Genomic DNA, 15232 nt, shown 5'->3' with positions numbered 1-15232 from the left:
GTTTCTTGTGCAAATGTCCCTGAACACTTGTCAGACTAACTAACTTACAAGTAACTTTTCAGCAAGAAATTATTGGAGCTTATTTTAAGTCAGTAATTTTGTAATATTGATGAAAAAGTACTAGATTATTTACTAGATTAGACATTTTTTCTGATGTCTTAAGTGAAATAATCTGCCAGTGGAACATGTACTTTTTCATCAATATGAAGGAATTATTAACTTAAAATAAGTATATTTTCCTGAAAAGTTACCTGTAAGTTAGTTTTTCTTATTTGAAGTGCACTTAGATGTTTGCACTAAAAACTAGACCAAAATACTTGCTAAGATTTTGTATTTTTTACAGTATTCAGAGCTTTTTAACATCTGTGCAAACTGATGCTGCTTTTAACTACATTTATCTACTCAGTAAACCATTTTTTTAAAATCTCATTTTAAACACTTTTTTGAAGAAATTAAAAGCAAACTAAAGCATTTCAGTAAGCAGACAAATAAAGCTAAAGTATTGACCCTTTCAATAATGCTCAGCTGCTTTTTCCTCAATGCTGTGGACTGGTGCAGTGAAGATGGACACGGTCAATACAACCTCAAAGATCTGGGCGGTGACGTTTTTCCACACAGCAGTTTGATCGACATCGTCTATCACAGGCAATGAACTCAGCTCTTGAGCTCCTTTCTTTTTCTGCTTATGCAAAAGCTTTGCTTGGTCTATCATGATAATTGACCAAAACTGCCAGAAAGCAACTTAAGCTAATAACACTAAATCTCTGACTGTAGCTCCATTTCCATTGACCATATATGTTCACAAACTGGAATTACAAAAATAAATTGGCTTCAATTTCGTCAACACGTCAATTTCGGACAAAAAGTCATATTTTTGAATTTCCGCACTTTAGATGAGGTGGTTTTTCAGTTGTATTGGAATTAATGTACCACATAAAACTGCAATGGAAACATTTGGGTTTTTTTTGCATTGCTTGAGTTATGTAATGAACAACCAGATGTTACTACTGGCAGAAAAGACAAAGCAGACAACAGGAAGTGGTTGTAGGTTGAAGCCGCGGGTTTTTTAATCACTTATCGCTTGAAAAAAACTCTACATGTGTGATTTTAATTGTTTCTTATTTAATGGAAACAGCAATTGCAAAATTGTGGGGCATTTTTTAAACATTAGTGGAATATCAGTAAAGTTTTGACACATTTGTTTTGACACATCTCCTGCTGGCTGCGTTTCCATTGACCACTGAAGTGGAAACACGTCAGTTTGAAAAAAAACTCATGTTTTTTAATGAAAAGTTTTTGCATTAGGATGAGCAGGTTGTTCGGCTTTATCAAAATTAGTGTTTTTCCTAAAACTGCCATGGAAACACTTATTTTGCATTGCACAAATCATGATCAACAACCAGATGTTACTACTGTCGGAGAATACAAAATACATGACAGGAAGTGGTAGCCAGAAAGATTTCGCTTTGTGTTTATTAACGACTGATTGCTTTAGTAAACTTATTCACATGTTATTTTAATTGCGTTTCTTACTCAGTTGAAACACTGCGATTGCAAAATTGAGGGGGGTTTCGACATTAGCAGAATATCTGCAAAGTTTTGCACACATTTGTAGCTAGCGTGAGTCAGACAAATTTGTCGGCTGTCTCAAAATTTGTGTATTTTGCAAAACAGGAATAAAACACTTTTTTCCATCACACCAGCCGTGATCAACAACCGGATGTTACTTCTGGTGGAAATGACAAAGAAGACGACATGAAGTAGTAGGAAGATGATTGCGCAGTTTGTTTTTAATGACTTATCACTTGCAAAAAATTATACATGTGTTTTTAATTATTTCTTATTTAGCAAAAACACTGCTTGTTTTTTTGTTGTTTGTTTTTTTAGTTTGTAATGGAAACATTTCCAAACTTTAAAGCCAAACTGAGCTGAATGTTGCCTCCTTATGGCTCAGCCTTCCTTAAGCCATTCAAATTCAGGCTCTGAGTTGCAGGGCTTTGCATATTCCTCCGTCCTCTGGGACTTGAGCCAAGGCAGACTTACCTTTGTCTGCACCTCAGCTTGCAGACCTCAGGGAGTTCTTCACTCTGATCAGCGCACCATTTAAACAAATCAAACAAAACCACCATTTAGAGCAACCAGGTTCCCTCCACTGGAGGTTTATGCTGCAAGCTGTTACCCTTCTGTTCCTGTTGCGTTGGTGTGTGGCTACCCCTTAAGTCTCCCCATTGTTCTGTAATTGTTAAAACAAAAACTATTTCATTTCAATTCATTTCTGTAATATCGAAAGGTGAGTTTTTTTTAACAGATGGTAAAGTTTTCATTAAGTTTTTGCGGGAAAAGTTGCTAGTTTTCTTTTCAGTGACATATCCAGGCACTCCAGGATCTTCTTCAACAATAGATCTAATATAAGCGACCCTTCAAGCCTTCTCTCTCACTCCTGTTCCAATCATTTCGTACACTTGTGAGGAACTATAGCTGAATTAGTCTGCTTGGAGCTAGAGAAGTGCCTTAATTAAAACTTTGTCCGCCATCCAAATCCCCCAGCGGCGGACAGAAGGGCGACATCGTTGACTTGGCTTTCAGTCTTTCACCAGCCTCTATAGAAACCCCACCATTAGATACAATGACATTGCAAATTAAAGGAATGACTGTCCAAATTAAATCAAGCAAGGCGGCTTCATGCATCCTCCCTCCTTCACACTCTTGAGTTTCACAATTGAGAGGTGAGCAGAAAGAGTGAATGGAGAGCTTTTTCTTCTTTGGCGTTTCTTGAGATGCTACTTCTTGCTAATTAACTGGAGTTCTTTGTCATCCCTTCTGAGAGGACGAAAGACGTCGGACGGCAGCTGAATGGAGCTTTTTTTCCAGCCTGCAACAGTTTCCAACTGTCTCTTACCCATATGCCCTCTTCTTTCTGCTGTTTTTATTTGATGTTGCAACAGTGAACGAATTGATTGAGCTTTTATGAATTAGTTTTTGTGCACCAACACCACTCCTTAAAAGGAAACGGTCTATTGTAGTGAGCATTTTTGTGGATTCTTGTCATTAAAACTGAATTTTAATTTAAAAGAAAATAGTGCGTGTGTGTGTGTGTGTGTATGTGTGTGTGTGTGTGTGTGTGTGTGTGTGTGTGTGTGTGTGTGCATGGTGTAATCTCTTTGCATCTGAATGCAGCTGTGATCCCAGGACTCATGAGACCGGCCTATCATGGCCTGTCATCTTTAATCCTTGAAATATTGTCCCAGTTCAATGAATGGTGTAAAATTGGAACATATGTGTCATTATTCTGTAAATCTTTCATTATACCGGGCTTCACAGTTTCTCTCTTTATCCTTTTTTATTATTTGTCCACAGGCCACTCTTCACACACTCTGAATTTTCCATACTGCACTCAAAAAAGTATCCATAGCCCTTTAAATATTTTCATCATCCAATAATTATTTTTCTGACACTTTGCAATTATGTGAAACAGAAGAATAAGTGTGTATTTTTCAAAATGTTTTACAAATAAAAATTTTACCCCATTACTCTGATATCCCTAAAAAAAAAAAGCAGTGTGACCAAATATTGTCACCTAATTAGTAAATAGTCAACCTGTCATAATAAGCAATCAATTAATTGAATGATAAATTAAAGTGATACCCAGTAACATGGATAAAGCTATAAACAAGCAATCCTATTAGAGGTTGCAAAAGACATGATATTACACTGCAAAAACACAAAATCTTACCAATTAATTTTGGTCTTATTTGTAGAGAAAATATCTTAGTCCACTTGAAATAAGAAAAAACTAACTTAAAAGTTACTTTTCAGTAAGATATAGAGGCATGTTTTTAGTCAAACATTTACTTTTTGATCAATAATAAGGAAGTTTTTACTTAAAACACGCCTCTATATCTTGTTGAAAAGTTACTTTTAAGTCAGTTTGTCTTATTTCAAGTGTATGAAGATATTTGCACTAATTAGACAAAAAGTACTTGATTAAGATTTTGTGATTTTGCAGCGCAGATATGATGTTCACCTTCCAGCGATCTAATACACTCAGAGGTACAATGAGGTGGTTTAAATCTAAACATATCCATGTGTTAGAATGAAATAAACAAAAACCAAACTGAAATATGGCTGGAAAAATTCTAGAAAAAAATGAAGGAAGTCGAAGCTGAAAATATTTTAAATGGAGCCCAATGGAGGAAGAGGAAGAGGAGACATACCTGCGTGACGAGAGCGTTTGAAAGAAAACCATAAAACTTACAGCAATATTGTTTATATTTTCTCAAAGCAGATGCCTGTGGCTATATTTTGATGCATAAATTATTTCTGTAGAGTGAAATGTGTCCGAACAGCAGCATTTTGTTTGTGAAAAATCAGCAAAACTTGAAAACATTGCTAAAATCCTTGTTGAAGAATTCCGTCATTGGATTACAAATCTGAAAAAAGACCAAAATCTGCATAAAAGTTAAATCATGATTTTAAAAAAACCGTAAGAGATATCAAAAAGCTGAATCACATGAGGATAACTTAACATCTTGTGACTTGTTTAAAAGCTGAAGGAAGTATCTATGTGTAAGTAGGCAGAAGTAGCAGGCTGTTAAAGATCACAAAGTATTTGCTGAGTTTTGTGGAATTCTGAAGATTTTCCATGCATGTCAATGGAGTTAATATCTACATTAAACTTAAATCAGGATTTTAGAAAAACTGTACGAGATATCAAAAAGCTGAATCATTTGAAGATAGCGTACCATCTTGGGACTTCCTTAAAAGTTGAATGGCATTTCTAGATTGAGGTAGATAGAAGTAGCAGGCTGTTAAAGAGCACAACATACAGTATATTCTGAATTTTGTGGAATTCTGAAGATTTTGAATGCATTTCAATGGCATTAAAATCTATAGAACGGTTTAAATGTTATGAAAAGTATAAAAACTGAAATTACCAAAAGTTACAGCAGAATTCTTCTGAAGAAGTTAAATGTTTTGATATGCGACTTGAAGAAATCAGTGGAAGTAGTTGAGGGCAGAAAAATGTGCGGAAGACAGAATAATTGTCATGTTCTGTGTTTTCTGTGTGTTAATTTCGAGTTTTCAGTGTCTCTGTGTCTCCGTGTTGTCCTGTTCTCCCCTTTATTAGTTCCCAGGTGTTTCTTGTTCCCTGATTACCCCCAGTGTATTTAGTGTCACCTGTGTGTCTGTTCTTTGTCGGGTCTGTGTCTAATGTGCGTGCTGCCTGTTGCTGGACTGCGGTTCTTTTTGATTAAAATCATCATTCTTCTTACCTGGGTCTGCTGCGTCTGCCTCACCACATCCACCGCACCGATTCATGACAATAATAACCTGAATTTGTGACTGGATCGAAAATTGATATTTTATTCACTTTATTTATGCCACATTGATTTGCGACAAATGTCATCCAGAGGCACTTTACAACGTCCAGTCCAATCAAATCCGGGTTTGTTGATTGGAAACTTGTTGTTTTAATGTGTAATGGCTACAATTGTAGTAAATAAAGCTGGACTACATGTGGTAGCTCTGTGCCACACACAGAGCTACCACATGTCTTATACATTGTCCCAACAAAGAAAGGTGCAAGAGCATCGTTGACCTGTTGCATACTTTTAAAGACGACATTTCTTCTTAAAGATTTACCTCGAGTGAGAACTAACATTCCTGTTCTCTGGCGTCTTGTGTTTGGAGTGGGCTCTCGCTCAGGCCTTTGTGCTCTTCTTGACCTTAAGTGTCTTATCATTTGACCTTTCAGAGCAGAGGTCATCCTGCTATAGGTGACCTTACCCTGTCTGATCCATCTTACTTGTGCACAAGAGTATAATGCATAGAAGAGGGCTGTAAGTGGAATCCATATCTGAACATAAGAAATGATTTTAATGAGTTTGCGCATTTTTGATTTGATTTTAAAATAATACAAAAAAAAGTTTAAATATTTCAAGATTAGTCATAATAAAGTCATAATAAAGTTGTATGAGAATGAAGTTGAATTGATATGAGAATAGTCATAATATAAGAATAAAATCATATTAGGAGAATAAAGTCATAATATTATGAGAATAGTCATAAAATGAGACAGTCATGTTACGAATATAAAGTCAAAATGATATGAGAATAAAGTTAATAAAAAATGTTTTCTTTGAATATTACAACTTTATTCCTGTAATTTTATATAATTTTATTTTCTTAGCGTAGCATAACCTGTCTTTGGGAAATAATTACACGGCCTGGTCATACCTTCATCATGAACATCTTATTCCAGTCATAATATTTGATTGCTTTGAGAATAAAAGCAAAGCGAGGGGACAGAAGTTTCTCTAATCTGGATAAACTTCTCTGCTAAGCTGAAATGTTTGAGCCCAACATGGCAGGCAAACCAAAGGGAGGCCAGGCATGGAGAAAAAAGAAAGCAGGAATGGGACACAGTTGATGTGAAAGAAATGGTTGAGTGATGGTTTACAGAGCTGACAAGCAGAAGGGGGAGCTGGGACCTGCGGGGTCAGAGGTCAGCTCACCTACAGCTTATTAGATCCCCATACAGCAGTGATGGGATCAGTTTTAGGCCTCAGCACAGGCCAGCAGTTCCAAAGTGACTTTGAGAAGCAGGAGTTTGGAGGTTCGGGGGGTTGAATCTGGTTGTTTGGAAAGTCAGTCAGACCAAATCGCTGCTGTCTGTCCCCGGCAGTAATCCAGACCGCCCCGATGGTCATCATGCCTCACAGAGTTTCAACAGGTTAAATGGACCGACTGATGGTGCGCATCCGGGTCGGGGAGAACCTCAGCGGCACACAGAGCCACGCAGCTTATGGCATTTTAAAAACTTTCCAAGACAACATAAGCAATCCTCAGTCAATGATAGAGAAAAATGGACGGTGCAATAATAACACATTCATTTCTCACATCTTCTAAGTAGAAGATGTGATATAAATTAACAGAGCACTGCACTGAACCCCATTGAAAACCTCCTGCTTATTCAGCCTAATATTGATTTCTGAGCTCTTCCTGAGTTAAAACATTAGTATTGTTGTTTCTAGATGAATATGAACTTGTTTTCTTTGCATTATTTGAGGTCTGGAAGCTCTGCATCTTTTTTGTTATTTTGACCATTTCTCTTTTTCTGCAAATAAATACTAAATATCTGAGGCATCTTGTCAGTAGTTCATAGAATAAAAGTACAATGTTCCTTTTACTCAAACATACATCTATAAAGAGTGAAATCAGAGAAACTGATCATTTTTTTCAGTGGCCTCCAGAGCTGTATGTTGCCAAAGCTGGTGTTAAGGCAAACTTTCACATTTTCTTTGCCAGTTTCTTTTCCTAAAATAAATTGACAAGTTGTAAAATTCAAATACAGTTCAGTACTTCCATGTTTAGGTATGAAACAGCCAAGTCTTTGGGATGACAAATCCAAATTCAAAAATACCTTATTAATCCCAAATGCGACAATAAAAGTTGCTTTAACTCATAAATTCAAATATTTCAAAGAGTTATTGCAGGTAGAGATGGCTGTTGGCAGGAAAGATATCCTGTAGCAGTCTGTATTACAGAGAATCTGAAGAAGCCTCTGACTGAAGCAAGTCTCATGAAGACGATGGTCAGGGTTGTTCCATAGTTTCCTTGATTTTATGAAGAATCCTTCTTGCATTAATGCAAGACATTCTTAGAATATTAATTCAAATATCTGGGGTGAAAATGTCTGTTTAAATCAGTTTTATGTTATCTAAGCTCAAACTTAGCAGTCAGACAGATTTAAAAACTGGAGAGAGAAAGAGTAGATATTTTGTATGTAAAGACTTCAAAAATAAGGTGACATGTTGTGTTTTAACTCTGCACACTGCAAAATTAAATTTTTTCTAGTTCCTATTGAAAATGTGCTAGTTTTGTCTTAGTTCAAATGTAATAACTTATAAGTTACTTTTCAGCAAGATATTGGAGCCTGCTTTAAGTTGATAATTCCTTAATATTGATAAAGAATTACTAGCTACAAGTGGAACTTTTTTCTGAACATTAAGGAATTATTTACTTAAAACTGGCTCCTATATCCTTCTCCTTATTTCCAGTGTACTAGCATATTTGCACTAAACTAGACCAAAAATGTTAGGTAAGACTTTGTGTTCCTTTTAGGCGGGCTAATTTTGCAAGTAGTTCTTCAACTAACCAAAGAAATTAGCCAGAAAAGCCTAATGTTTACATGTTTTCTTGTTGGGTTTTTAATTAATCATGAGAGGCCAAGTGTATGGTCCAGGTCCACACTTGTTAATATAAACACACACACAGATACACACACTTGTGCAGCAGCAGCAGCGGCGGCACTGAAAAAGATCACTAGTCCCCCCTCCTGTTATGCAAATGAATCAAAACGCTTGAGTGAGAATTATATATGAATCCAATGAGGCTTTTTCTCTCTTTAAGAAATGCTTAGCCGCAAGTAGTGGGAGCCCTCAATGGCAAGCGTCCGCTTCACTCCCTGGCCATGCGTATTATTCAGCTTGACGAGACGCAAACTGACATAAGCACCCGGGTTCACTTTCACCCACTGGCAATCCGATTATATGGCCAACACGGCATCAATGCTGCAGGGCCAACAGGCAGTGAAGTCCGTCAAGCATCCCCTCCTCCACCCAAGCTTTTTCTTTCTCCATTCACACCACCTTCTACTCCACTGTCTTCTTCAGCTGGCCCTCCCAAACATACTTGCGCACTTCCTCTGCGCTGCAGCCGTGGAGGACGGCGAACTCCGACTGCCTTAAGCACAACTTAAACGTTAACGTGAAGAATTAGATGAATTAAACTAGAAATAAAGGGGACATATTATGCAAAATTAACATTTTGCACATTTTTTGTACTTCCATTTTGGTTTCTACTGCTTCTAAAAACAGCCCAAGCTAACCCAGCATCCAGCCATTTTTGGCCATTTTTTTCTGGTGTCTGGAAACTGAGGAGTTTCAAAAACTTCCTTAATGTAACGCCACAAATCAGCAGACACTGACAGTTACCTAGCAACGCCAGTGAAGCCCAGCCTATTATCTAGTAACCCAAGCAGAGCTCCAGCACATTTGGTAACATGTTTTCTTTTTTCTTTTTATTTTTTTGGTTTACAGGGGCTCCTGGAGAAGACAAGTATTTTTGTTGTTGACTTACAATCCAGAAACCACTTAGTCCTGCATTCTTGTTGGTTGTACAGCAGGCTCCACTTTTGCTTTTCAAAGCAGTACGATTGTATATTTGTGTTTGCAGTTATTTTCATGTATGAGTATAAATGTTAAGTTTGGGAAGCGTGTGGCCAACGGTGGCTCATTTGGATTTAAAGTGATAAGATGGCCTAAAACAACCGATGCACTGTGTTACGGCCCAATACCTTTCCTCTGGATCTCTGTAACATCTTTGTTTCAGAACTCCTAATTGGTGCTGATTGGAAATGAAGGCAGTTGGCCGGTGTCTCCGAGATCCAGCTTAAGATGCACCACTGTCTCTCTCTTTTTGTCACTCTCTCCCCTTTCTTCCTCTCCTTGCCCTCACTTCTCCAGCCAGCCACCATTTTTGTTAAATAAATCTAATTTTAAGTTATGGTTCTACAGCCAGACCATAACAAATTGGGGGCTCGTCCGGGAGTTGAACCCGGGACCTCTCGCACCCCAAAAACACCAGATCTTTTTTTTTTGGTCTACTTTCTAGTGCAAATACCTTAGTACACAAAAACTAACTTGCAAGTAAATTTTCAACAAAGTATAGAAGCTTGTTGTGTGTAAATATTTCCTTAATATTGATGAAAAAATACTAATTTCATTGGCAGATTATGTCATTGATAAGACATTTTCTTATATTTAAGTGAAATAATCTGCCAGTTGAACTAGCAAATTTTCATCAATATTAAGTATTGACTGAAATCATGCTCTTATATCTTGCTGAAAAGTTACTTGTAAGTTAGTTTTGTATTATTTTGAGTGTACTACGATATTTGAGCTAGAAACTAGACCATAAATACTTAAGATTTTATGTTTTTGCAGTGTAAAGGACCACTGTCCTCTGAACTCCCTCACGAATACAGGAAATTTTTCCCATGTTATAAGTGAAATAATCTACAAGTGGAGCTAGTACTTTTAAAATAAATTTTAAAGCATTTTTGCACTGCATGACTTGTTTTTGTATTTGAAGTGCAAATAGTTTGTGCACTGATGGAGACAACAATATTTTATTTAACATTGAAGTTTGCTTATGTCTTATCAGCAATAGATATTGGCATCTATATCTATATTGTGGTTCTGCAGGTCAGGTCAAAATGTCACAAAAGGGCTCTTAAGCTAAACCGGGGTTGACAACCACACAGCCTGGCCGTCATGTCGGTGCAGAGCAGCGGCGCTTGGGTCCTCAGCAGCAGTAAGTGTTTACATGACGCTATCAAAAAAAGACTGCCAGGTGCTGAGGGGCGGGGGGCAAAAGATCGGGGGCAAATCGCCCCAGATCCGTGAAACTAATGTAGAGATGAGATTAGACCAGCAGAGAAATACATTTGCAATTGATTAACACTGAGCCACTGTGACAAATTGCATATACTTTTGAAGGAGTGTGTGCAACCCTTAGGGGGGGTAAGGGGGTAAGAACAGGGAATTTTTAAATATGGGTACCAGATTATTGCTTAACCTGGAGCGATTGGTTAAATGGCAGCAACTCCAACAGCTGATTTGATATTTTAAGTATTATTGTTAGAAATCAGAATCCACTAAATAAGCTGACCATCTCAGATCAAGTTTAATGCCTGCCTTTCCAATCTAAAACAAGGATTTAACTGCAATCAAAATAAATTAATTCTGGACGATAAATTACTTTTTTTTTTTTTTTGTACCATTTGTACCACAAAAATGTGTTGTTCTTAAAGCACAATATATATTTTTTTAATTCTAGTGAATGGAAGACAAGATAAATATCCAAAATGAGTAAACAAAACAACAAATAACAAAATGAGTGATGGAGGCTCTGTAAATGGAATTGTTCTTCAAAAAATGGTCTAGTTGAGAAAAACTAACCAGACTGGAGACTTTTTTCTTCCGGCTTTTGATTGAAAGACAAAGAAAATACTTGGTTAGATTTTCTGTTTTTACATTGAGGATGTTTTTTCAGCTAATTTTACCCCTGTACAATGGCTGCTGGAAAAGACAAGAGTTTTGTTGTTGATTTAACAGAACTCTTGTCCACTTGCTGCATTATTGTTGTTTATACAGGAGGCGCCACTTCTGCTTTTCAAAGGTGTTTGGTTGTATAATTTTGCCTCAGTTTGTAACCATTTTCTATAAAAATTATAAATCGTGCAAATGAAAATTATTGAGCTTGTTTTAATCTATTGTGTGATTAATTTATTTATTGTCTCAAGCCTATAAAAACATTTTATACAGTATTTTTGCCTAGTTTGTTATGCAAATGTCTCATTACACATGAAATAAGACAAAACTAATTCGAAGTAATTTTTAAGATAGATATAAGAGCTTGTTTAAGTCAATAATTCCTTAAAATTGATTTAAAAAAAGTTCTACTTCCACTGGCAGACTATTTAAGTTATAACAAAAAATTTTCTGATGTCATAAGTGAAACCAGAACTTTATTAATTTTAAGGAATTCTTTACTTAAAACAAACTCCTGTGTCTATCTGAAAAGCTACTTGTAGTTTTGCCTAATTTTGAGTGTACTAATATATTTGCATTAGAAACTGGACCAAAAATACTTTAGATTTTTTGTTTTTGCAGTGTAAAGGACCACTGTTTCCTCTGCACCCCTCTGTTTTTGTCTGGTATTAATGAGCAATTAACTTTGCATACAAGGTCATAGACAATGGCATCGGTTGTCAGATTATGCTAATGTTAAGGCTGTGGCTGTGCTGAAAGAGGATGGGGATTCACTGTGAATAGAAAAGGTTGTGGCCTTTCTCCAAGATTAGAAAACGATATGCAAACTGTACCAACATGTGCTATAAGAGGATTAGAACACCACTCGACATCCATACTGCTAATAAATGAGCATCCTAAAGGGGAGGTGAGCGTCTGGAGCAAAAACTCTGCGGCGAGAGTGGAACCGGTGATTCAGAAGTTCCTGGAAATGTGAAATGCACGGTGTCCGTAATGTGATTTTTATGAGTTGTAAACCTGGAGGCGTGAGGATGAGGCGCAAAAACGGCAACAAAAGCTGAACTGAAAGAATTCAGTCGGACAAGAAAGGAGCCTGGGGTGAAACTAAGAAGTTGAACTCCCATGACCAAAGCGAGAAGGAACAGGTGCAGCGCAGAGCTCATACAGAGCGCTTTGTGCACTGACGTGGCTTCGGTCCATTTGGGGATGAAGGAGGGCCCCCATGTTTAATACAAAGTTAATATCGATTTAATGCTTGTCACTGTCCTTCTGAATCTTATGGCATCACTAATTCGCTCAGTGTCGGGTGGAGCTTTTTCACCGCTTTGTGGCAGATGCTGCAGGGCCCTGGAGCGGCGAGGTGAAGCAGCGGCCAAAACGCCCCGAGTGGGAGCCGCTGCTGAGGTGAGGCCCGGTCACGAACTGAGTCCAATGAAATAGATGTTTGGTTAACCGCACATGGCAGGAGCAAGAACTCGCTGCAGCTTAGTCTGAGACGCGACGCTCCAATACACTGCAAAAACACAGAATCTTACCAAGTATTTTTGTCTAGTTCCTAGAGCACTGGTGTTAAACTCAAGGCCCGCGGGCCAAATCTGGCCCGACATGAAGTTTTATATGTAACCATTGTATGCTTAAATAAGATTTAATCAATCAAATGAAAGCAGATTTCAACAGAAGAGGGTTAGGGACACCAAACAAAAACAAATCTGACTTCTTCCTTAGAATTTACCAGAACTATTCTGACTTTCATTTTCTGAGATCAAAAGTCAGAATTCTGGGGTTTTAAAAGAAAACATTATGAGAAAAAAGTTTAAATTCTGAGGAAAATGTCATGTCATAAGTAAAATAATCTGGTAATGGAACTAGTAACTTTTGATCAATTTTAAGGAATTATGTACTTAAAACAAACTCCTGTATGTTGCTGAAAATGTATTTGTAAGTTTTTTGTCTTATTTCAAGCTTAATAATATATTTGCAGTAGAAATTCCACAAAAATACATAAGATTTTGTGTTTTTGCACTAAAAGTACTATTTCAGTGAACAGGGCACCAACGCAGTCTCCAGCGCAGCCCAGGGCCCACACTCTTCTAAATCTGGCCCTGTCTCTGATCCCAACTTAACAAGAACAACACAAATATTTTTTTAAAATGTAATATAAAAAAAGATTTATCACAATGTTACATGAAAGTTATTTCCTAATTTAAATCACTTCTTTGTATACATATTGCCCGTTAAAATGTTCAGCACACAATTAGCTTTAAGGGACCCAGCGTAATTTAGAAAAATGGTCCAAAATGAATGTTTTAAAGAGAAGGTAGATAAGTACCCAACATAAAAAGTAATATTCCTTATTATTTTGTAAAAAAAAAAAAAGGAATTAACTAATATGATTGTCAAGCAGAACACGCTGTCATATAAGCTCACTACAAAACGAGACGTGTTGACAGCTGAATTTATAAATGATGACATGTAGAGGAAACCAAGGAGGATCCCTGCTGGTGAATTATGCAACCTTGGCTCTGCTCTGGGTGGATCTCGGACTGACGGACTGCTGACCGGCGCCGCGACCAGTCAGCACAATCTGTTCACCCCTGACGTGAAAGAGCTGGGAGTTTCCTTCCCTTGATGCGCCCACGTCATTGATAAATAATGAGGGAATAATAAACAGTCAACCACCTGTCGGACGCGCCGCACAAAGCGACGGCCCATTGAGAGCCTCTCATGCATGGATAACATATTTACTCAATCCCCTTTCACTTAGGGAAGCAGAAAGGGAGGCAAAACAATGGTTAAGTTCATCTGTTTGGTAAAACGATGTTGGGAAAACACGAAAAATAAAATGAAAACGGGCGAATATTCAGTGACGTAAATGTTTCTAGGTATTCTTGACGCTTTCTATGCATTTATAATTAACAGAGTTGAGTTCGGTAGTAACTAGTTGCATTTACTCAATTATGTTTACTTGAGTAACTTTAGAAAAATAATTACTTTTAGGAGATTTTCTTACTACTTTGTACTTTTTGCTCTTGAGTAAACTTTCTGTACGCTCTAACTTCACTGAATGAAAAACAAACATGTTTTAACCATGAATTCACCAGACACAGACACACACCTGCAGTTTTTGTTAAAGTTTTACACGTTTTTTTATAGAAAGAAACTGATTTGGAGAAAAATATTTTGCCATTTTTCGTCCATAAAACACACAAAATTCCTCTTAATTTCATAAGTTGTCCCGTCTGATTGTGTATTTTTTAACTATTAAATGCTTGACAGTTTGATCAGTTACCCAGTAGACTTTTTATCAAACACTTTTTTACTCTTACCTGAGTAATTTCTTAGACTTTTATTTGAGTACAATGTTTGGCTCACCTGATTATTCATGCCATGTGTCCCGCAAAATGACGCGGAACACCAATAATAATAAACATAGTTAAATCACGCGACATATTTCACTTTCTAACATGAATGTGAATATATTTCAGATCATATTGGTAAAAAGTGCAAAAAATAAAACAAATATTCAGATGCGCATCAGTCACCAGATGGCAACTTAATACCAATTGGATGATAAAGAGACTTAAACGCATGATAACCATTTAAAGGTGATAAGCGTTGAAGGGAGGGGTGGTTGTAGTTACTGTTGGAGGTTTTATTCCAAAGATGTGCTTTTAATGGCCTTAATTCATCCGCAGCCAGCTGTTTTTTACTCGGCCTGGTAAAGAAGCGGGGGACGTGGCAAGCTTGCAAAGCTCGTAGAAATTAGTCTCGGTCAGGCGGAGCAGCCCCTGCTTCCTGGTAACCATCTGCTTACCGCTCACAAAAGACGGATTTCGTCCTGCCAAGTAAAGGAATACGGGCTCATAAAAAACCTTTGAAGGCCTCGTTACTCATTGAAGATGTAGCTGCGCTGCGCCAACTGCGCGCTAAGTGCGTACTGCGCGCATAAAAAGGGGAAAAGAAATCGGCGCACCTCTGATAAGCGTTGACTCTGAGGGCTCATTTCACGGAGGCGTTCCCTTTTAATTATCGGATTGCGGTCAGTTACATATTATGTTGATGTATTGTTATTTATACTGAAGTGATGCGTTTGCGGCAATCGGAAAACAGCCATC

Source organism: Xiphophorus maculatus, chromosome 4 (genome assembly GCF_002775205.1).
Source record: "Xiphophorus maculatus strain JP 163 A chromosome 4, X_maculatus-5.0-male, whole genome shotgun sequence".
NCBI lineage: Eukaryota > Metazoa > Chordata > Actinopteri > Cyprinodontiformes > Poeciliidae > Xiphophorus > Xiphophorus maculatus.
The sequence above is the reverse complement of the archived record's forward strand: the minus strand, read 5'-3'. Positions refer to the sequence as shown.